This window comes from Pinus tabuliformis, chromosome 7 (genome assembly GCF_031772625.1).
Source record: "Pinus tabuliformis cultivar Carrire ecotype Pingquan chromosome 7, CPIR1, whole genome shotgun sequence".
In the NCBI taxonomy this organism is placed as follows: Eukaryota; Viridiplantae; Streptophyta; class Pinopsida; order Pinales; family Pinaceae; genus Pinus; species Pinus tabuliformis.
Genome location: NC_142293.1, coordinates 250,302,834 through 250,328,625, shown reverse-complemented (window position 1 = coordinate 250,328,625; position 25,792 = coordinate 250,302,834). Strand labels below are relative to the sequence as shown.

The 25,792-nt window shown below is 37.3% G+C and overlaps 1 pseudogene; it reads right to left on the bottom strand.

Moving 5' to 3' along the window:
* The window catches only part of LOC149246782 (geranylgeranyl pyrophosphate synthase 7, chloroplastic-like), a 74,579-nt pseudogene extending 54,253 nt beyond the window's left edge, over positions 1-20,326 (bottom strand).
* Positions 20,327-25,792: the final 5,466 nt, after the last annotated feature.

Sequence of the window (25,792 nt, the reverse complement as noted above, 5' to 3'; positions counted from 1 at the left end):
CAACTATTGAAAACTGAAGCTAAAAGAGGACAGCTATTGAAGATTGATATAGAAGACTTTGTAGATATTAAACAGTCATTGAGGATCATTGACCTTGAATAAAGCCAGAGTAAAGAAGGATTAAAGACAGATATTGCAGACAATGCAGTTAGTGAAGATTGTGCAGAACTTTTAAGAGAACTTCCAAATGAGATGGCAGATTTGTGGCATAAGTCAAGTCCTTTGAAGAGGAAGCAAGGTAAAGTATTTTTGTTTAATGAATTGCTTGAATCTGATGAAGATTTACATACAGGAAGAAGGCAATGTGAAGTCAATTTGAACCAAGAAGTTAATTCTGAAGAACAAATCGAATTAATGAAGGGTGAGATTAGAAATTCTTAGAATGATGAAATGTTGTTGAATCTATAGTATGAAATTGCTGAACTGGAGATGAGTACAAGAAATAATAGTAACAGAATTACTATTATGCCACAAAAATTTATTGATGAAGAAAAGGTTGGAAGTGACAATTCAGGGGTAGACAAGTATAATGCCATAATCCTTAAGAGTGCAAAAATGAAGTTACTGGAGGAAGAAATATTCCAAGTAGCTAAACAAGCAGGAAGAACGTTGAGTTTTCAAGAAATTTGTGGAGTTACAGGTATGCTGGAATTTGAAGTAAGGAATGATGAAGTCATGAATGAGAAACTAGAAGAAGGACCTGGGATTATTGCAAAGAATCAATGGAGAAAGCATTTGTACATTTCAGAAATGTATATGGAAGGTTATTGGCACAGGGATTATGATGTTCTATTTCAAGAAAACAATCAGTTGCAGGAGAATAGTATTCAACACATGAGAAGTGAAGTGGACAAAGAATTGGATGAGTTGTGGAAAATCATACAACAACATTCCAATAAAACAAATACAGGACAAAAGAAGAAAGGAAGATTGACTGGAAGGATTGGTACAGGTGAAGGGAATGGAAAACTGCAAATTAGAGTGAGCAAAACAGCAGTGAAATATGTGAAAAGGACAGCAGCAGATAGTGAGAGCATAGCAAATGGGGCATTACAACATAAAGGATGGAGACTTGAGGGACAAACAACAACAGCAGTAACCAAGGACAGACTACCAAACCAAGTATGGGATCTAGGAGGACATAGATCAGAAGTGCATGATCAGGAGATCATGATTAATTTAAACTTTGGGAGTCTGATGCAGGAGCATCTAGACCTAGCCAGCAATGTGATGGAGTGGTCACATGTTGTGGCTAATACAAGTTTGGAGGAAGACTTGGTTGTTAAATTTGTATTAATTTCAAATAAATGTAAGTAGTTAAGAGTGGCCTAATTCTGAACAAAATTGGGAATAAAATGGCAAATGATCCTCCCTGTGTGGAGATCAAGCCAAGTAGTCTAGTTTGTTTAGATTAGGATAGGATTTGAATTCTAAATGTATAATTTATTCCTCCAAATGTGGAGGAGATGGTTAACTTAGCATATATGCAATCTCCTTTGTTTTCTAAAGGGGATACGAGAGGAGAGACAAAGAGAGGAATCAAGGCCTTTGTAAGCTTACGAGGCGCATAGGAGGAAAAAGGTCGTTAAATAGAATAATCAGGCCACAGAGTGCAGAGAACCCAATATAGATATGTATTTATGTTTTGAACATAGAGGATTGATTTTGAGGGTTGGACTGTGTAATTGATTGCATTTCTTTTGATACTGAGATGTTTAGTGTTGTAATATGATCAAAACCGAGTTTCTGTAATCGATTCATTGTGAATAAACTCAGTGTTGCATGTATAACTATACAACCGACCCGTGGAGGCTTGAAGGCTTGTTTTTCTCTGTATGTGGATGATTTATGGCATTGATTCTGTGTTTGCATACATTACCATAGAAATTCCGCTGACTAAGGCAAACTTCGTGTAATTTGGGTCCGCAAGCGGAAAACCCATTTACACAGAGAAACAGCGCAAAACCACTAAGCAGAACGATACAGCGGACTTGAAAATTTATTCGCAGGAGCTTTGGGCCTTATTAGGTCTGATATATAGATCGCATCACATCAGAGGAAGGGAACCGACTTGGGAAGTCAGCGAATTCCGATATCGCAACCCAACCGGACCCGAAACAGTATAGGGATGATTGGATAGCCTTTCAAATCCGCAAAGGGCTATCACATCAGAGGTTTTTAAGCAGGGGTTGGATATTGTTAAGCACCATTGCAGATCGCCGATAGCGATTAGTATTAATCGCATCATATCCCCACTAAGGAATAATGCCGATATATGGGACCATTGAGACTACCAATCGCCGATATTGCGATCTAATATGAGCTGTCCAATCGACCAGATTTAGATCTGTGGCAAAGCACATATAATTGTTTAAAAGGAGTTAAAGCATTGTTTTAAAGATTTGAGAAGTATTTTGGTCCCGAAAGGGAAAAAGCCATGTTTTAAGCCTTTTCGAAGGCATTTCGGTTCCGATAGGGGAAAGGGCCTATATTTTGTGGAGCAAGGGTGTAAAGCGGGGTGATTTGGGTTTTTAAGGCTAAATGCCTGTAAACCGCTTCCGATATGCATACATGTGGGCATGAAGTTTTAAAGGGCAATTATTAAGGGAATTTTAAGTCCCGACAAGGTATATTTGTGTGGCAGCCTTAGGGTTGCATCAAAGGTTCCATGATTGATGTGTTTCAGGATGATTCACATATTGATACTGATGTGCAAACAAAGGAGGGACCTTTGAAATGGATTGGTAAGAAATGGTTAGAATTCTTATCCAATTAATATTGCATGACTATTGCTGCATCTATTTGAATTTCTTTGTGGAATAAATACTAGTTGCAGGATCTTACCAAAATGTTAAATGGAAAGAAGTTGAGTAGGAAACTCACTTTATTGCTGCAACAGTATGTTCATTTCAGCTTCAAAAGTACAATGTACTTAATCAAAAGTTGAAAGATGGAATGCATGCATGAGCATGAGATGCATGTGATGTTGGCTTGGGAGAAGTTAACTTGGTCTCCAAAATGGAGATAATGATGAAGTGTTTCATCTTTTGGAAAAGAGTCCTAAAAGTCTTTTTCCTACATGCTTGACTTGAAGAGTCATTTGTTGTAAAGGCATGTTTTATTGGTTGGCTATCTAGTCAATCATTTGTATGCAGATATAAGACATGGAAGGGTTCACAAGATGTGAAATCTGTTTCTTTGTTGAAGCAGGAGTTAGTCCATCTAGTTGTTGTCAGTATGCCTGCTATTGTTAACAGTTGTTGTTGGCAGCTTTTCAAACAGTTACAGATGAAAGTTTTGTGGAGCAGATGTACTTCACATTTGTTTGAGCCACCTTGGATAAAGGATCAAGGAAAAGAAGTTCAAACTATCTTCTATAAACTTCACAGCAGAAGTTCTACATGAAGTCTAGGAGGAAAACAATTCTTCTTGAGATGACCAACCCATCCAAGAAGGGAAGTGGTCAGAGATTTTGGTTCAGAGGCACTATGCAAAGGCAAGTGCAGGGAGGCTAAAAGAAGAGGGTGTTGTTACTCTCATTTACTCCTCAGATCAGTATATTAGTCTTTTGGTGGACCAAAAGTTCTTTTAGTGGGAAGGCATGATCCAAAATGGATCCTGAAACTCTCCAAGTCTTCATGAACTCTCTATAATTTATGCCAAAGATTAAAAATCTTGTGAAGATCAAGCTTATCAAAGAATCCTCATGACAGTTGCTAACTGCGATCACCGTGGATCAACGAGGGGCGTCGATCAAGCGCGGCCATGGTAACATGCACTGTCAATGATGAATTAGCAAAGTCAATGATGGTTTGAGTCAACGGGGGAGGAATCTAATATCGCAGGGAAAACCCCTCGAAGAAGGAGAGCCACATGCGCCCGGACCTGAAAAATCATGAAATGCAACAGAAAGTGTTTCGGCTCCATCCGAGGCAGGATTCCACAGAAACCAATAGGATATCAGAAGGGCTTTGAGTGGTAAACAGTTTAGACTGAGCCTAGCCTGATGCCACACAGCAAGTGACACACGTCTGGCGGAAGAGAGAGAAAACCGCTCACATCGGACGGGTAAACGTCGAGCAAGTTATCCGCCCGATATGTGTGATGACCGTAGGATCTGGAGGGTCCAGATCAACAGCGGAGATGAGACCCGATGGATGACCGAATTTGATGAAGTTATAAAGAATATTGTGTGTGACTTTGAAGTCCGACGTGGACGATGAGTTGGCAGATATTCGTGTTTCACGAGCATTCTTGGAGTAAACAGAAATAACGGTCGTTTCAAATGATCGAGTGTTTCCGATGAACTGACACGCTCATCCGCTAAAGGAATAGGTGGCAACCTCCCTATAAGGCGTTATGCAGTTACTATAACTGCAGAAAGAAGGGATTCAAACGGATGAAGGCAGGGAACCAGAAAGCCGAGAAGTGGAAACGAACAATCAGGAAGCAAATTGGATTTAAATCCACAGATTGACAGAGAGTAGAGGGGGGTAGCCCAAGAAGTAGTAAGCAGACCTAGAAGTAGAAAAACCAGAGCCAAGCTGACCTGAAGAAGCAAGGGCAGCAAGTGAGCCAAGGTTAAGACAAAGACAGAGAGAGTACTCCAGAGAGTCTGTGTGCTCCAGAAAGACTTGGGGGATCCAAGTAGAGTCCTACTGATTTTATCTATTGTGTAAGACTCAAATTGAGCTCACTGTAATAGGCAGAGCCACCAGAGGTTGGACGCAGAGCCACAGAGCCAAAGAGCTCTAATAGACTTCTAAAGAGCCACAAGGCTGCAATGAAGTTGCAGCACAGTAGTAGATCAAATGATCAAGCCAGAGAGAGTACTCGAGAGAGTCTGTGTACTCCAGAGAGACTTGGCGGATCCAAGTACAATCCTATTGATTGTATCTGTTGTGTGAGACTCAAATTGAGCTCACTGTAATAGGCAGAGCCACTAGAGGTTGGAGGCAGAGCCGCAGAGCCAGAGAGCTCTAATAGACTTCTAAAGAGCCACGAGGCTGCAGTGAAGTTGCAGCATAGCAGGAGATCGAATGATCGAGCTGTGGCTGGTTGTTTGAGGTGTGTCGAAGACAGGAGAAGGAGTTCCAGAGACAAATGCAGAATTCTGAGGGAGTCAGAGAAGCCAGAAGCTCGAGAAGCTCAGAGCACTGACTGAAGGAGTCAAGTCCAGAGAAGCCTAGACCTATCTGTAGAACAAGGATAGCCAGGGGTAAGATGGCATTCTAAGCCCATTGGTCTAGCTGTAAACCAATGGAGTTAAGAGTAGCACTTGTAAAATAATTGAAGCCATAATCCTAGAGAGTCTAATCAAGTTGATTAGAGCCCAAGGAGACGTAGCCCAAGATATCAGGGTGAAATCCATATTATATTGTTGTCTTATGGGATTTGTTGAATTTTTGCTTTATTTTCTATTATTTGTGTTTCACATTAGCATAAGCAAATGAACATAAGCACTCAACAGTCAAAACCAAATACATGCATACACCTATATTTTCAAGCATTTCTTAATTCTGCATTGGTTAATCATTAAGATTTGGGAAAATCTAAAGCTTTGGAAGTGGGAGAGGTTCTTGTAAGTTAGAAAAGAAGCCTAAGATCCCCATTTTCATATCACTGCATGAGTATATAGGATGTGTGAATCTATGTGATAATATGAGCTTGAAATCAACCTAAATGGCCTAAGCATAAGAGGTGGGTAGTCTATTGTTGATTGAATTCTCGTATCTTAATAATTTTAAATAATAGGCCCTTATGTGTATCATTAATCTCAGGAGGAGTATCATTATATTTTCATTCTTATTCGTGTGTGTATGTGTGAATGCTAAGAACATTAAGGATAGGTCAAACGTTGAAACTCCCCGATGAAGCCCCTTCAACTAGGAAGGTGGCACAAGCTCTGAAAGAACATCCTTATTGACTAAGTGTCGTAAGCTAAGCATAGTTATGTGTGTGTGTGTGTGTGTGTGTGTGTTAATTATAAAAGCTCAAAGGGGACAAGCACCATGCTTGTGTACCTGGAAGGAGTTGTGTAGAGGCATAACGCCAAGTTTTGGAGGAAGAACCTCTATAAATAATGGTGTAAACCAAATAGATCCCTTCATATATAACAATTCTAGTGAGTGCGAAATAACTAAGTGTCAGTTGTCCTTCCATTATGAAACGATAATATTCCTATTAGTGTCATGGTTTTGAAGGGGCAAAATTTTGATGACAGACCCCCCCTCATTCTTTCGATCTGTTCCGAATGATTAACCATCATTTATCTGGGGGCAAGGAACCCATCCACCCACCCACCTGACGTCATGACAGGAAGGGGGGTCCTCATTTGATCTATATATATATATAGGATGGCCACTTGGATAGGATGATGTCATCAAGACATTGGAGTGATGTCACCTTGGGGGTTTCAGAAGGAGGGCTACGAGAAAAGGCCCAGGGGGGAAATGTTCTGATACAGGTCGGCATAATAGGGGAATGACATCACCCTGGTGGTTTGAATAAGGGGATAGGGATACATAGTAGAGGAATTCACATCCTATGGAACAAAAATATTCTGTAAATTAACAAAGACAGGTTCTATACCAGGGGATTTAGAAGGAGACATCAGTGAGACAGGAAAGCCTAAGATGGAGTAATTCTTAGCAATGATGGAAGAGGTTTTCTATCTTAGGGAATTTAGATGGTGATGTCAGTGAGCAGGAATCCCTCATTTAATCTGGGTTTTTGATCCTTATGATGGATGGACTTCGTTGATCATCCAAGAGGGTTACATCATGGTATTTGTGGAAAAAGGTTAGGATTAGATGGTGTGCCACATATGCATGCCATAGTGGCATCACTATGAAACAGAGTTGGAAGAAGGATTACATGGCAGTGAGATGGGATGCCACGTGGGCACCACGTGGGGACCACACAGGATCCATGTGGTAGGACATTGTGATGTGGCAAGAGGTCATTGGCAGAGCCTATACATGGCCATATCTCTCAATTCGAAGGTTGGATTGAGGTAAAATTTTATATTGTCAGAAAGTTCTCAACGAGCTAGACACAATGGTCATGTTTATTTTGGGTTTTGAAGAGTTTAAAAACTTATGAAATTTTTAGACCCTATTTCCATTACAGGGCTATGGAGGTTGGGTCAATGATAATAATGCCACTTTCTACCTTAGTATGAGCTATGGGTGGATGGAGGTATGTTGCAATTTTGCATACTCTTCATATCATATTTTTTAACATATTTTAGGTTCTAATTTAGAATCCCATCAGTATCCCATTACATTTCTAGATCACGTGCTATGGAGGGCATGTCATACACTAAAATCAGTTAGTCAACTAGTGGGTGAAACTTCCAGGTCATAGGGAACTAGTTTTCAATTTTTTGGTACTCTAGGCTCATGTTACTATTGTTAACAAGAATAAGGTTCAACTAGTAGACAAATATGATGGTATAGGACATATATGATAATAGATTCATGATGGGGTTGTTTAGTAACACCATCCTTCTTCATAAAAATTTCATAGGTGACATAGTATGCATTGTATTTTAAGGGGGGTTTTCTTCCCACTGGGATTTCCCTCTTTACCTGACTCTCCTCATATTGTGTCTTAAATAAATTGTTGCATGAGTACCTAAAATGGTTGCAAATTTATAGGATTCATTGATTTTTTTTACATAGTTGCTATACATGAGTACCTAACATGACTAAAAATTGTCAAGACTCGTTGACTAGTATAACCCCCAGTTAGGCTTTAAGGGGTTGTTGGTGTACACTACACTTAATAGTTCATCAAAATCACATCATTACATACACTATGGCCATCATTGGAATCTTTTTTGTACATTATTAGGGGCAGATAGGACCACGTTTCATTCACTACTAGACATTCCCTATCATTTGGCACATTATCTATTTTTAGGGTTTTCTATATTTAGTTGTTTTATTTTTAGCAAGGGGTGCAACCTAGGATGTCATGTTGTACTAAATAAACATTGGTTTCAGGATTAAATGGATAATTTGACTCCATTAATGTACATTCCCTCATGCATAGGCCTCCCTATTGTGATTGTGCAATTCCTCCCTAATATTTAGAAATTAGTCACCATTTTTCTCTCTCCTCCTCTTGCTAGTTGCCTTTTAGTCCTATTTTGGAGTTTATCCTAGTTTAATTGTTAATTTTTTTGCATGTGAGAGTTATTGATCAGTTATAATTGATTTCTAGCTCCACTTGCTTCCAATTCACTTCATTATAGGATATTTTGCTAATTTTGGGTCTCCCAAACGAATTTGGACTCACTTGCCAAATAAGGATAATGATTTTTAGTAAACTAAGTGCATGTTGTTGGAATCCCAACCTAATTTCAATTTCTTATGCCTCCTAGAGTGTCTATATATTGTATCCATGTTTAGAAATAATATAAAATCATATTTTATGAGTAATTTGAATTGTCTCCTTGGTTCATTAGTCAATATCTCAGTACTCTTATTCTTTCTTCTTTCTTGCTTTGCAAGTAGCTAGTCTAGTATATTCGCACACTTAGATCCTATTATTGTTCTTAAAATAAAATATCTAAGTGGATGCGTTGAACCCCAAAAATATAAATGGATTCTACAAAGATAATTTTGCACTTGTTTAGTAAGAGAATAAGGATAATGCTAAGGCTAATGGATAAGGCTATGCTAGTGCATTATGATGCCATGTCACTACTATACCACCACCTTGTCAATGTCACATGTCAACTTATATGGTAGAACCTACTAAAATTAGACATGTTATAAATAGGCCACCTACTGGTAATATATATGCTAATAATAAGCATGCTAACAATAGACATGTTAATTGGTTGGAGGTAAAGGAAAGATGGCCAAGGTTTTCGTGGGTGTTCCGTATCAGTCTTCCACCACATGGTTCTTATTTACTCCTACCATGCATGATGTTTCAAATGTTCGTGAATGGCATCTCGCTCATGTGCCAAGTCTAGATATGTTTAGGCACATGGTGATCCTTGATAAGGCATCCATCTCTTTCACTCTATATTTTGTAGGTCTAGTGTCATTCAAATCGGAATGTAAGAATTTGGTTACATTAGAGTATTGTTTGTTTAGAACCATTCTTGCAGTGGATATACCACTTAAGTAGATGGAACTAGAGATCCTAAATTCTATGAGTGAATTGATCTGTCGAAATGAAGGATTAAATGTAGAGTTGTGATGCCTATTTTGTTATTTGACAATTTAGTGTTTCCCTATTGTACATCGGGTGGTATCGGTGGAATGGCATTCGATTATGAATTTATTTTTTTCCGCTATATCTTTTCTCAAGTCCAATCCCCTCATATCCTTACTTCTGCGTAGATTTGGCTGCATATTTATGTGAATATCGAATATAGAATCCAAATCTAGGATCATAGATATATTTCCAAGTTTTTATTAAAACCCCAGGTGGAAAATCAACCTTATTTTGGGTTAATGCCTCTGATCGCATTAAAACATTGAAGCAGAATATCCAAAATATTCTGGGTATTTCGATGATCTTATAAAGCCTGATCTGTGGAGGAAAATCAATGCAAGATGACTTGAGGTTACACTATTATAACATTATTCCTTCATCCATCATAATCTTAAATTTGAGGCTTCAGGAAGGCTCATCTTGACCTAGCAATCCAAAGGGTGCAGTGTCATATCGGGATGCAGTGAAAAACAAGGGAGTATCTATATCCCATCTTGATCAGGTGAAAATTTCTAATTCATTCTAGACAGTTGGGAAGAAGCCCGCATCCTCTGGGCAAGGCCAGAACCTATCGGGCCCCTACATTGTTGATCAAATGGAACATGCTCTAGCAATGGAAATAAATATACTAGAGGTAAAGGATCTATTTGACATCGTCCAATCACGAGTTATTGTGTGAAGGTTTAATGGCTTTTGACCCAAATAAGAGGACCTTCAGTAGTGGATATTCTCTAATTGGATGCCAATCTACGACATTCATCTCTGTTATAAAGGATTTTTTATCATCCAATTTGACACCCATAAGGACTTGGACAATGCTCTAAATGAAGGTCTATGGTTTTGGGGGAGTGCAGGTCTATTTATTACCCCTTGGTTCCCAGGATTTAATGTTAACACTTTGGTGGTTTCTAAAATTCCAGTATGGGTAAGAATGTATATTATTCCTCTCCCTTTCTCGCACCACCAGGTATTAGAGGGAATTAGATATACACTAGGAAAATACATCAAGACAGATATAGAGAGAGTTGATAAAGGTATTTTTACCTTTGCCTGAATCTGCGTAGAGGTGGATCTTAGCAACGGACTATCGGATAGCATCCACTTGCTCCATAATATTTTTCATTGGACCTAACCTCTAGACTTTGAAAACACGACATTTAGGTGTCACATTTGCCTTCAGACTGGTCATTTACAAAATACATGTTTGCAAGCAAAGAAGTTTCCAAATAGAGAAAAAGAAACAACCCAAAAAGTAAAAGGGATGGAAGGTTCTAGATCCACATATTTCAGAAGAAGAGAATGAAGAAGTTGTGGTGAATCAGATGAGTGAGGAGGTACAAGTTCACAAGGCACACCAGAAACCAGTAAGGAAGAGGAAGTTGAAGCAACGATCCAGAGCCAGAAAACTTTTGAAAAAGAAGGGAAGGCAGTGCAACAGTCAATGGACGCACTCCCTCATTTAGATATGGGTGGAATGAAATGAACCCATGTATCAGAGAGCTCGGATTCAGAAAAAAGAAGTCTCTTTGAACGAAAATAAAAATCAATTGGCAATTGTCAGTGCCACTCCTTCACAAGGAGTATGGCGAAAACTTGAAAAGAAGAAAGGTAGAAAGGGTTAGGCAAATAGATTCTATTTTTCTAGATATACATTTTTAGTTAGTTCCTGAACATTTGTTTTGGTTAGCTATAGTATGTCACATAGTCATTTTTGATATGCTTGCAGACATCTACAACATGTAATTTTCATTTTTATTAATGAAAATTATGGTTTTTTTCTTGGGGAAAAATAATAGACATACTAACAATTGACAAACTAACAATAGAAATGCTATAAATAAACATCCTAATAATAAAAAGGGTTATCAAGACATGTTATAAATAGTAGTCCTCCTAAATATTGGAAATATTTAGGAAAATGTGCACGTACACTCACAAATCCAATATAAAAATTTTGGTCAAATATGGCACAATAATACAGCATATGGAAACCTTTAAAGGTTAGAAGCCTTGTTGAATGACCTCATTCCAACCAAAGGAATTCCTTTTGACTACCAATTTTAAGGGAGAAATAATTTTTCCATAATTTTTCACAACTTCTTGTAGTTGTTTGTAAGTCTTAATAATCCATGCAAGCTCTTGAAGGTTTTTGTTTCCCTCCTAGCTTATAATTTGACCCAAGTATTCAACCTTTGAAGCCCCCAAAAACAAATTTGAGAATTCTATGAATATCTAGTGATCCTATTGGACTTGGAATGCTTAATCAAGATGATCTATGTGGTTTTCCAATGTTTAATTAATATCAAAATAACATAAATGAGTACTAGCACAAAATTTCATAGGAATGGGTAAAGATCTTGTTCATGAAGCTTTGGAAGGTTGATACAACATTACAAACAAAAAAATGCATTAGTAAAGGCTCATAATGACTTTCATATGTAGGAAAATTTTTATTAAGGATGTACACCTCTTTCATCTTGATCTGGTCGTAGCTAATTTTAAACAAAAACATGGCTCTATGAAATTCTTCCAAGAGGTCACCAATAATTGGAACACGAAATTGTCCTTGACAGTCAACTTATTGACAGCCTAGAAATTAGAACACATGTGCAAAGTACCTTCGTTATTTAATACCATGACCATTGGTGATGAGTACATGTTAGTACCAAGTTATATGACTCCTACCTCCAATAATCCTTGAATTATCTTTTCAATTTCAATTTTTTTTGCAAAAGGATGCCAATAAACAAAGACACACATTGGGTGGTTGACTACTTGGAATGATGGGAATACCATGGTCACGTTTGCCACATGAAGGTGGTAAACCTTGTGTCATATCAAACACTTGTTGATTCTTAAAGAGAACCAATGACAAATCAAGGTGAGTCTCTTGTGGTGTGATGTTGACTACATATATTGAATTAAACTATGGAATAATATTTGGCTATCCTTTCTTCGATAACTTCTCTATACAATGAGAGGTGGAAATTTTAGGGGGACTAGATGTAACTCCCTTGAGGTTATGTTTTTCCCTTCTTGCATGAATCCCATGTATAATTCTTCAAAATTCATAGTGACTAGTCCCAAAGTGAATAACCATTCTACCCTAAAAACTATATCACAATCACCCATTTCAATATAAAAAAATGTTATTTTCGAGATGATACTCACCAATTTGTAATTTTTCATTTCATAATACCACCCTCGGCGATCATAATTTAAAAATTAGCTATGGGATGTAAACGAAAATGGGTGTCTTGTGCCACCCTCCTGTGGATAAAATTATGAGCGTTGCAACTCTAAATCAACATAACTTTACAGTGCTTCATGTAGCCAACCAATTTTAAGGTTTAAGGTGCTGAAAAACTTGACAGGTCATGGAGAGAAGTTTGGGGTAGGCCTTATGAGGATCTTGTTAAGGGAATTCATTTTCTATTAGTGGGGCATTTGTTGAATTTTTAGTAGCTTGGGAGGTACTCCAAGCCCTAGGGTTCGAGGTTTGGAGGTTGGAGCACCACAAGAGTCACTTGGGAGCTTGGAACCCAAGCTTGGGGTTTTGCACCCATTGATATTTTGGCTAAAAACATGAGGAATTTTGGACATGTGATGGATGGAGATTATAGAGGACAACAAGGAGAATCCAACGCTTTGAGAATCGTCAAATTCCAAGATGTCCTTGATGGCATATGAATTTTTGAAGTTGACAATGAATTTTTTGTTGAAAATGCAACAAGATGATGGAGCTTAGTGAAAAGAAGTCGCCTTCACTAAGTGGGCCCGTAGGCTATTTTTGGCGCAAAGTCTATTTTTAGACTATGTCTATTTTTAGACATATGGATCATGGTCTATGAGTTGCAAGATGCTATTTATGGATGATTGGTCATGTTGGTAAAAATAGATGGACTTCTATTTTTAGACATATGGGTGGAGTCTATTTTTAGACTGCCAGTCTAAAAATAGAACAATCGAATATTATTAGCTCTTAATAATATTTGGACTATAAACATTATCTTATCCTCTTGCAGCACTTCAGTTTGAGCTATGGATGTGGCACATGCAACTGCCAGAAGGAAATACACTTTTCCTATGGGTTAGTTGAGCTATTGCATGATGGACTTCAGTTAGAACTCAAGTGATTGAGTTTGGTGGAGTTGATTGAGGAGTTGATGGAGTTGTGTTCAGTTTGACTTAGTTGAACTAGTTGTATTTAGTATAACTGCCAAATACACTAGTGATGAGTGATTTGAATTAATTATTAATTAATTCACTAATTATTAACTCATAAATCAACTAAAGAATACATCTGTTAACTTAGTGCATGGACAGTTCAATGGAGACAAGTGTTAGAGGTGGGTGAAAGAGTGAGACTACTATTAGTTGTGACTATAGTTGTGCATGAGATTTGCACAATCATTGATTGAGATTGCCAATGAGGATTGCGTAGTACAAGCCAAGGGAATTCGAACTTGGATTTGATCTATTCTAAACTTGGATTGCGCAGTAGAGGCAGGCAAACAGTGGAGGAGATTTGAACATGTGACTTGATTCAGATCTGAGCTAGTTTGTGTGTAGCATGTGGATATAATACTGAGTACTTGTGAGGAATATTGTACTATGTATTGTTACATGTTCTCTATCATTATAATATACAGATAGTTCGGGGTTTTCAGCTATATGCTTTCCCCATTACATACTGTGTTGATATGTGTGATTGATGTTTCAATGTGCGCATGCGATTGTTTCTTAATTCTGCAAATTGATGATCAATAGTAGAGGAGGTTATGTATTATGCATGCATTCCACAAATAGTGTATAATCGGGATAATCTCTGTGAATAAGTGTTATATTACTCAAAATTTCTACATGGTATCAGAGCGAAGTTGATCATCAGATCTATTATTCAGAAAGTGATTACATTTTATTTCTTCAAGCAGAGTCTATAATCGGGCCAGGTATCCTCTGGATTTATCCTTCTTTTGGAAGGTGATATATCCGGTAAATGCCCATATAGTCAATCTCTGTACAAGAAATACTTTGTTCTCACGAATTTTAGATCAGAAGCAGTTGAGTTTTGAGCTGGTGGAATTCGAATTTGCAGCAGTTTTTTCTTGGTGTCGAAGTTGAAATGTCTTTCAACGAATTGCAATTGGAGTATGCCCTTGAAGGCAGCTCGAATTATATTGCATGGAAAGATAGGATGGAGGCGGTGTTAGATGAAAATGGGTTGAAGGAGTTCATAGATGCTGAGGTCCCAAAGCCTACTGATGCTGCTCACGTTGAGGCTTGGCAAAGGAAGACAGCAAAGTGTCGAAGGATTCTGTTGGAGGGCGTGAAGGATCACATTGTATCCAGCCTGCATGGAAAGGCTTCTCCATACTTGATGTGAAAAGAGTTGATAGATTTATTCCAAAGCAAGAGCAACCAGAGGAAGTTGGCACTCAAGGATAAACTCAGAAACATTAAGTGCGAGAAAGGAGACAGTATACCCAAGTATCTCACGAAGTTCACCCAATGTTGGGATGAGCTGGGAAGTGTGGGGGTGACTGTCGATGATGAGGACTTGGTGAGCTTGCCTCTCCTTGGTATTCCGAAGAGTTGGCATTCCTATCAGGACTCTATCAATGGTCGGGAGAAATTTCCAGGATGGGAGAGACTTTGGTCTGATCTTGTGCAAGAGGAGATTAGGCGGAATACTAGGGACGGATCTTCATCAAAGGCATCTAATGAAGAAAATTGCGCTTTGGCTGCCAAAGCAAAGAAGGGGAAGAACAAGAAAGCTTCTCATTCCGGTGCGAAAGGCAAGAAGCACGACATGTCTAAGGTGAAGTGATTTCATTGTCACCAGCACAGACATTATGCCACAAATTGTCCGCAGAAGAAGAAAAATAAGCAAGCTGCTAGATCTATAGCGGGAGAGGCCTTAGCCTCGAAGTTTGAGCTGGATTTTTTGCTGATCGCATGCTTGGTATCAAGTGTGATGGGATCGATATGGTTCTTTGACAGTGGTGCGTCTTTTCACATGATAGGAGATCGATATTTGTTTTCTGATTTAGATGAGAAAGATCTTGGAGTGCGCATCGAGATGGGCGATGATGGTAGATACAATGCGACCGGTATCGGTACCATTTCCTTTGAGAGGGAGTCTGGTAAACCCTTCATATTGAAGGAAGTGATGCATGTTCCAGGATTGAAGAAGAATCTTATCGTTGTGGCAATGTTAGAAGGCAAGGGATATGATGTTGTCTTCAACAAGGGAAAGGCTTTCTTGCACAGTAAGACAACTGGAGAAACCCGGAAGATATGGGTTCAAGTCAAGAACCTTTATCAATTGCATGTAGATGGCTGCGTAGCAATGGCATGCAAGGCAGAAGGATTGGTGAGCTGGGATGATGGCGAGTTGTGGCACCGGAGATTGGGCCACCTTCACCATGGAGCCTTGAAGATACTGCAGTAGATTTCTACTAGGCTACCTAAAGGCACTCTTGCGCAGTTAGATTAGTGCAAGGGGTGTACTTTGTGAAAATTTGTGAAATCCACCTTTCACGAGAAGGATAGTCGCGCCACGACGATCCTTGAGAGAATTCACACAGACGTGTGTGTACCTTTCTTAGTAGCTTTGACAGCAAAGCACAAGTACTATGTGATCTTTGTTGATGATTTCTCTCGAAAGTGTTGGATCTTCTTCATGCAGAAGAAGAGCGAGACATACTCAAAGTTCTGTGATTTCAAAGCACTGGTCAAGAAGGAATCGGGGAAGAAGGTGAAGGCTCTTAGGAGCGACAATGGTGGTGAATTCATCTCTAGCCAGTTCAAGGACTTCTACAGTGCAGAAGGGATTTGAAGAGAGCTCATAGCTCCCCATCACCCACAGCAGAACAGGGTTGCTGAGTGGAACAACAGAACAATCGTGGGTGCTACACGGGCAATGTTGCATGATCAGGGCCTACCCCTTCACTTGTGGGTAGAGGCATGCAATACTATAGTATATGTGTAGAACTGTTGTCCTCACAAGAGACTTGGCATGAGTACACCCGAGGAGGCTTATTCTGGTAAGAGGCTTGATATTTCCCATTTGAGGATTTTTGGTTCTCTTGTTTACATGCATGTGACGAAAGATGCCAGGAAGATGCTGGAGCTGACCACAGAGGTTGGGATATTTGTGGGGTACTGATACGCCCCACAACTATCATGTGTATTTGTAGACAGTCGCAAGACTGTTGTGCGATGAGATATCAAATTTCAGGAGGAGAAAGCCATGAAGTGTTCGCTTGAGAGGGAACCACACTTGCATGCAGATAAGGAGATATTAGTTCCTAAGGATGAGCTTCAGGATGTGGATCAGCCACAAGATGAAGTTCATGGAGTGGAAGAGACCACTCATGTAGCGCCAACCATCAGAGGGCAAAAGCGCACTACAGAAGCTGAGCGACTGGCTCAAGATGCAGAGAAGGTTGTAGGACCACCTATAACACAGTGTAGACAGACACAGTCACCTGATCGGTACACTGGATACATGGCTCTTGTGAGCAAATGTGTCGTGACTGAGCCATCCTCTTTCGAGGAAGCTGTGGAGGATCCCGCATGGGTAGATGCCATGGTGGAAGAGTATGATTCGATTGTCAGAAACAATGCATGGGAGATTGTCGCAAGACCGGAGGGGAAATCAGTGGTGGGTTCGAGATGGATCTACAAAGTGAAGCAGGTAGCTGACGAGAGTGTGGAGAAGTACAAGGCAATATTTGTTGCCCGAGGCTTCTCACAGATAGAGGGGATCGACTATGAGGAGACCTTTGCACCTGTCGCAAGGTATTCTTCCATACGGACGATTCTTGCTCTCTCAGCACAGATGGGGTGGCACATCCATCAGATGGATGTGAAGACTGCATTCCTCAATGGAGTCATTGAGGAGGAGGTGTACATAGAGCAGCCCAAAGTTTTTGAGATCTTCAGCAGCGAGTCGCATGTGTGCAGGCTCAAGAGAGCGCTATATGGGTTGAAATAAGCACCTTGTGCTTGGTACACACGGATAGACAGTTATTTCACCAGACTTGGATTCTCCAAGAGTGAGTCGGATCCTAACCTATACCAGATTGTGGTGGATGGTAAGTTGCTGATCATTGTACTTTATGTAGATGATTTGATTTTGACAGGAGATTAGCTGTTGATACTTTCACGCAAGGAGGATCTTGCTAGAGAGTTTGAGATGAAGGACTTGGGCCTCCTTCATTATTTCCTGGGATTGGAAATTTGGCAGCGCAGTGATGGACTATTTGTTTCTCAGGGTAAGTATGTTCGGGAGATAATGGAGAAGTTCAACATGCATGGCTACAAGCCTGTTGATACTCCTCTTCTTGGAGGTTGGAAGAAGGAGGATGCTACTTCAGTGGAGGTAGTGGATGCCACTGTTTATCGACAGTTGGTGGGGTCACTTATGTATCTGGTCAATACACGACCTGATATATGCTATGCTGTTAACCAGCTTTCACAAGCTATGGTTAAGCCAACCAAGCTCTTCTGGAAGGCAGGCAAGCATGTATTGCGTTATCTCAGAGGCACATCGGGATATGGATTGTGGTACAGACAGGAGGATGAGGTGAAGCTATGTGGCTTCACGGATCCAAATTGGGTAGGGAGCCCAACGGATGACATCAAGTACCATCATATCAGAGATTGTGTGTAGCGGAGAATCATGTTACTTTCATACATTCCCACGAAGGATCAGGATGCTGATATCTTGACGAAGGTGCTCACCAGGAGCAAATTCAAATACCACAGAGGCAAGATAGGGGTTGCAGATAATCCATATCTTGTTGAGAGGGAGTGTTGAAAATGCAACAAGATGATGGAGCTTAGTGAAAAGAAGTCGCCTTCACTAAGTGGGCCCACAAGCTATTTTTGGTGCAAAGTCTATTTTTAGACTATGTCTATTTTTAGACATATGGATCATGGTCTATGAGTTGCAGGATGCTATTTATGGATGATTGGTCATGTTGGAAAAAATAGATGGACTTCTATTTTTAGACATATGGGCGAAGTCTATTTTTAGATTGCCAGTCTAAAAATAGAACAGTCGAATATTATTAGCTCTTAATAATATTTGGACTATAAACATTATCTTATCCTCTTGCAGCACTTCAGTTCGAGCTACAGATATGGCACATGCAACTGCCAGAAGGAAATACGCTTTTCCTATGGGTTAGTTGAGCTATTGCATGATGGACTTCAGTTAGAACTCAAGTGATTGAATTTGGTGGAGTTGATTGAGTAGTTGATGGAGTTGTGTTCAGTTTGACTTAGTTGAACTAGTTGTATTTAGTCTGACTGCCAAATACACTAGTGATGAGTGATGTGAATTAATTATTAATTAATTCACTAATTATTAACTCATAAATCAACTAAAGAATACATCAGTTAACTCAGTGCATGGACAGTTCAGTGGAGACAAGTGTTAGAGGTGGGTGAAAGAGTGAGACTACTATCAGTTGTGACTATAGCTGTGCATGAGATTTGCACAATCATTGATTGAGATTGCCAATGAGGATTGCATAGTACAAGCCAAGGGAATTCGAACTTGGATCTGATCTATTCTCAACTTCAATTGAATAGTAGAGGTAGGCAAACAGTGAGGAGATTTGAACCTGTGACTTGATTCAGATCTGAGCTAGTTTGTGTGTAGCATGTGGAGATAGTACTGAGTACTTATGAGGAGTATTGTACTATGTATTGTTACATGTTCTCTATCATTATAATATACAGATAGTTCAGGGTTTTCAGCTGTATGCTTTCCCCATTACATACTGTGTTGATATGTGTGATTGATGTTTCAATGTGCGCATGCGATTGTTTCTTAATTCCACAAATTAATGATCAATGGTAGAGGAGGTTATGTATTATGCATGCAGTCCGCAAATAGTGTATACTCAGGATAATCTCTATGAATAAGTGTTATATTATTCAAAATTTATACATTTTTGGGTGTTCAAGCCATGTAGGCTTGAATTGAAATTAGCCAAAACTCATGTCTCTTCACTAATTTGAGTAGCCCTTATAAAGTTTATAAGTATAAGGTGAGAGAACTCATTTTAGGTATCCAAATGTGCAACAATCCATAGACTTCTCAACAAGACAGTCGAGCTCAAGAAGAGATGCCGAGATTGAAGAAAGGAGAGTGTTTTGGGTCTGTACTTTCCTATTTCCTACTTGCCAATTCTACCCAAATAACCTCCCAAAAACAAGCAAGTAGCTAACTAGGAATTGAAATGTTTGAATATCTCTATTTTGAAAAAGTTCGAACATTAACATAGATTTATAATTTTTATAGATTCAAATTTTGATAAAATGATGAGGATAGATATATATATAAAATAAAGTTAGTAGATTTTGGTGTTGAAGATGAATCACAGTTGATGGTTGGAAATGGGTTCGTAAATATCTTTTTTTGGTATTGAATATGAATCACAGTTGATAGTGTGCAACCTATTGACAGAAATCTTTTTTATATCATTTTCACCAAAAATATTTTCTTAACATTTAAATTATAAATCATAGAAACCTAAAATCAAAAATATTAATAATAATATAATATTTTGAAACTGAATAAATCTAAAGCATCCATATTATTAGAATCATTAGGACTATGGACAATGCCAGGAGATACAAAGTTATAAATATGGCACCATTTCTGAAGTTTAGCAAATGCTAAATGGATATATAACACATAGAGATTCAAGAACGCTTTTCAATTCTCTCTGAGTGCAATGTAATCTGCAAGACCCAACAAAGGTGCAGCCTTCCTTGGATCGAAACAAGATAGCTCCTCCTTACCTCTCTTCACCAATTCAACAGTAAACTCCTTTGCTTTCTCCAAACCCATTAGCTTCGAATAAGTGGCCTTATCTCTAACCAAATCTTTTCTTGTCGTCTTCCCAATTTCTTCTAACAATTTTGTGACATAGAGTATGTCATCTACAACCTGAAAAAGAAGCCCCAAGCAACGGGTAAACCTTCGAATTCTCTCAATTTCATCTTTCAAAGCACCACCAATGATCGCCCCACACACAGTTGAGCACTCCAATAGCACTCCAGTCATGTGAATATGAATCCATTCCAGAGTCTCATGCTCAATAGAAGCATCTCACTCACTCGCAAGATCCATAATCTGGCCACCCACAATCCCTTGGGATCCTATTGCTCTACCTAATTTAGATACCAGCCTCAAAATCACAAACCACTTGTGATCCCTTCATAATAGGTTACTAACTGCCTAATAGGCCTTATAAAGTGAACCATTTTACATTAAATAGGTATCCACTATTATATAATGCACCTTATTCAAACAAGATGATCACATACAATAATTAACTAACTCTTAGATAGGCTAAGGTATGGAGGTTAATACAAGACCTTTACAATCAGATCATTGGTTTGTAACATGTGGCTAAAGGTAGCATTGACAAAAAATGAGTGTTAAACAATACTGCCAATAAGGAAAATAAAGGAAAATGAAGATGGGATAGTTTAAGGCTATAGGAACGAATTACCAATGATTGTGATTGTTAGTTCCCTTTAATACTAGTGTAGCCCCCATATTGTTATTGTTGTGCCCCATAGAAGCCCACTATTTTTATTGTTGAGATCTTACTTTATTATTGTTATGTAAGCCCTAATTATATTTTGACCCTTTAAACTCCTATATATACTAAGGAGGCCTTGTCATCTTAATCATCCAAGAATTTTTCATTAATGTGATGTAAGGGGAGGTTACCCCCTCAATGTGGCTTATTATCTAGGCATTGATCTATCTTTTCTTATGTTTTTATGTTATTTTGATTTGGATACATAACCTTTGGTATCAGAGGTAAAAACAGAGCATGATAGTCTTAAATAGTACTACTTGGAACAAAGAGAATCTTTAGAAGAGCAGCAAAAATGGGTCATGAAGATGTTGGGTTATGACTTTGAAATCATCTAAAAAAAAGGGAAGCTAAATGTTGTTGCAGATGCACTCTCAAGAAGGGACGAGGATGTGGAAGAATTGTTTTCTGCCATTTCTATTATCCAACCTAATTGGATAATTGAAGTATGAGATGGATGGATGAATGATGAAGAAGTGTGGACACTCATTCAAAAATTTTAGCAAGATTCCAGTGCCTATGCTACATTTATCTAGAGAAATTATTCACTATGGTACAAATATCGCTTATATCTATGTAAGAACTCCCAACTCAAATAAAAGTTTCTTTTGGAATTCCTCACCTCTCCTATAAGAGGCACTCACGATTTTTAAAAACTTACCACAATGTCAAGAAGGAATTTTTTGGGATGGCCTTAAATCTGATATTCAGAAGTTTGTGGTAGAATGTTTAGTTTTCCAACAAAATAAATTTGATACAATTACAACCCTGAGTATTTTACAACCATTAGCCATTCCAAGTCAGTGTTAGGAGGTTTCAATGGATTTTATCGTGGGTTTACCCAAGTCCAAAGGAAAGAGTCTCATCATGGTGGTAATTGATAGACTTATCAAGTGTGCACACTTTTTTGCACTATCTCATCCTTTCAAATCGAGTACAGTTGCTACTGTTTTTTTTATAAATAGTTCAAAAGATGCAAGGAAACCCAAAGATTACTATAGGTGATAGAGATCCCACTTTCACTGAAATTTTTGGACAGAATTACTTTCTTATCTTGGTACTCAATTATCTCATAACTCATCTTATCATCCTCAATATGATGGGAAAATTGAGATAGTGAATAAATGTTTGGAAGCATATCTTCATTTCTTTGTATCTAAAAAACAAACACAATGGGTCAAGTGGTTACCACTGGCAGAGTGGTGGTATAACACTTCCTTCCATACCGCAGTAAAAATAACCCCATTTATGGCACTTTATGGATATCATCCATCGTCCATGACATCGTCTTTAAGAGACAATTCTAAGGTCTAATCAATGGAATATCACATCAGGCATTGACAACAAGTTCTCCAACTCTTAAAGGATAACCTAACTCTAGTGCAGACTTGAATGAAACAATAATCAAATGAGCATCATAGTGGAAGATGTTTTAATGTGGGTTATTGGGTATTTTTATGTCTACAATCATACAAATAAATGTGCCTCAAGCAAGATAAGAAGGATAATAAATTATCATCCAAGTACTATGGCCCTTACAAGGTGTTCAAAAGATTGGTACTATGGCATACAAATTGGAGTTGCCTACATCTTTGTGAGTACACCCAGTTTTCCATGTTTCATGCTTAAAGAATGTTATAGGTGACAAGTTCCCAATTCAAACTATATTGCCAAAACTTGACGAGGAAGGAAAATCATATTGGATCCTGAAGCAATCATGGAAACAAGAATCTGGAAGTTACGGAATCGATAAATTTTAGAGTATCTCATTAAGTGGAAAAACTTATTTGTTGAAGATTCTAGATGGAAGGATGAGTATTTCAAACAGAAGCATCCATAACTACTCAAGCATTGAGGACAACACTTTTTTGAAGTAGAAGGGCATGTTAGGTCCCTATAATTCTACTGTAGCCCCCATATTGTTATTATTGTGCCTCATAGAAGCCCACTATTGTTATTTTTGAGCCCTTCATTTATTATTGTTGACCCTATAGACTCAACCATTGATAGAGAAAGCATAATCATTGTGTTTATAAATTGGCGCTATTGTTCAATATCTACCTATTAGGAAAATAAGAAATTATCAAAGGAAACAACAATACATTTAGCCATATGATACTAACCATCACTCTAACCCAAACTCCATATTATAACCAAGCAACGAATAGAACAAGCACGAAATAGAGTGTTAAACCACACACAACATTCAAACATCATTAACACAATTTTTTTACTTATAAACCCAAATGGAAAAATTAACATTCGATGGGGACTTTGATTAAGCTTGGAAATAGATACAAAGGGTGAGTTATATATAGATTATGTGTATTGCTACTCACTAACAGAATTATAGATTACATTGGCTTAGGGACAACTTTTTGTGTTCAAGCAAGTTTTTTCTCCCAAGCCCTTGATTTTTATTTTATTTTCTATGTGTTTCACAGTCCTTGGAGATTAGTGACTATGGCATCCACAAAATATTTGTACCAAGCATATCTACCCCGAAAGGATCACTTCCTACCATCTCAACCACAAGGCTTGACTCCAAGAGTGTCGAGAGAATTGAACCCATTACCTCTCAATCACAGAGGAGCTTTAACGACGAGGACTCAACCAACTAAGTTAGCCCTCAAGGCTACTCCCAAGCCCTTGATGCTTCTAAAGACGACATTTTTCTTCATTTCCTCTCTAGCTCTCCTCCTCTCCTCTTCATTGTCCTCTAATTCAATAGGTTTCATTTTTAATAAAGATACTCAAATTGCCAAGTATCTATATTAATTGTTCATATTCTCATCTCTTTAGTTATGGACAATTAATTCAAACTTTTCTAATATTTAAATACAATTTTTAAAATGAGAGAAAAGTCCCAGTTCTATTTCAAATGACATCTTCCCATTTAAAGGCTTTTGTTCCCCGTAAGGATTAACTCAATTATCTAGTTTCTTCTTAATTGCAATTGTGTGCTTGCATCCTCTACTATCCAAATCAAGGCTATTTGATTGGTTGTGATGGAATCTTAAACAACCCTATCAAGTCATCTATTTGTGGCAATCTATGATTGCATCTAGAGTTGCATTCTACTACAGCTTAGTATGAGGGGGATGTATGATTTCTTATGTGCTCAACGTAGAATTGACACATGTCGTTTAAATTCATATTATTAAAAATAAAATATTTTAGTATAAAAAATATCAATGTATTAATATTTTTTTATTAAAAAAGGCTAATAATTTATAATATCAAAATAGAAGTATTTTAATTAACAAATCTAAAAATAGTAGTTTATAATTGATTTTTTTAATAAAAAATAATAAATGCAAATAAAAATTTTTGAGTAATTTCTTTCTATACTTCAAAAAAGGAATAAAAAAGTTTCCATATATAAATTAAGAATAATATTTTATATTATATTTATCAATAATATTTTATATATATCAATAATATTTTATATTATATTTACTAGCTAGTATGAGCTTACATCCATTTAAATCTGAATCTATCATGGGCCTAGAGGATGGTACAAACCTTCTTTTTGGAGTGTAGAACTTGAGATAGGGATTTGATACATCTCGGAGCATGATAGATCCGGGGTTACATGGATCTAAGTGGATATATCTCCAAATAATGGTACTTCCACTACAAGATGGAAGATCCCAAATAGGAACTACTTTTGGCATTAACTTATTGGCGACTTCATTAGTGAAGATGATATTTTCTACCATTTTTATGTGTTTATCATCTCTAAAACATAATATCACATTAAAAAGTCATATATTTGATTTATATATTTAACTATAATTTATACAAATTTTTAATATTCAAAAATATCAGTTTATGCAATGTAGAAGATTTTTCACAATTATATTTATTTTCTACAGTAATATATTTTTATATTTACTAATTTGTACAATTTTTCAAATTGTACACATTAATATATTAAAAATATAATTTACATATATAATAAATTGTTATTAATCTTATTATTTAATTATAAAAAAAAATTGATATTAATCATCAATCAAAATAGGTTTTATTGTCATATTTCAAATAAATTTATACATTCTATCCAATATCTAAATTATGGTAAACTAAATAATTAACTAATACAATCACATTAAAAATATTAATGTGGTTGACATAGTGGAAGGCTTCATAAATATAACCAAAAAAACTATTGCAACACAAAGAATGCCTTACTAATGCACACATTTACCTAATTAACCATGTATAAAAAGGTTATGGGTCAACTTTACTTAAGAAAAAAAGGGAATTATAAATTAATGTTATAAATGATAATGAGGAGGTTATTAGAATTGGAATAATCTCAAATCCCTAGGAAATTGGTGGGGTGTGAGCGAGGTGCAACATGAATTTTTTAAATTTATGAAAAGTCATTGCAACTTAACAAACTCTTTAATACACTACAGCTGTTGATGGGCATTAAGACTAAGCATAAGCTGAGCATATTCCCTTGAGAATCAATGTAGACCCTCAATTAAAAAGATCAAAATCAAAATCAACAAATCCTCATCTACCTTAAGTTGAAATAAGAAAATTTCGGCAATTAAAATAAAGTAAGGTAAACTAATTCTATTAATTAAACAGTTAATTAGTTAATTAAACAACTAATTAGTTAATTAAATAGCTAAATAAAAACCACAAAATATAGATTAGTTAGAGTTGACACTAGTTCTATTCCATACCTAAATTATTATAAATTAATTGAGATAAATTAAAATAAACTAAATTTATTAATTAAATAGCTAACTAAAAGCCAAAAAAAATGTAAATTAGTTGGCAATACAATTTATATTCCTGTATATTACCATGAAAGTGACCTGACCCACTTGCCAATTCTACCCAAATAACCTCCCAAAAACAGCCAAGAGATACAAAGTTATAAATATGGCACCATTTCTGAA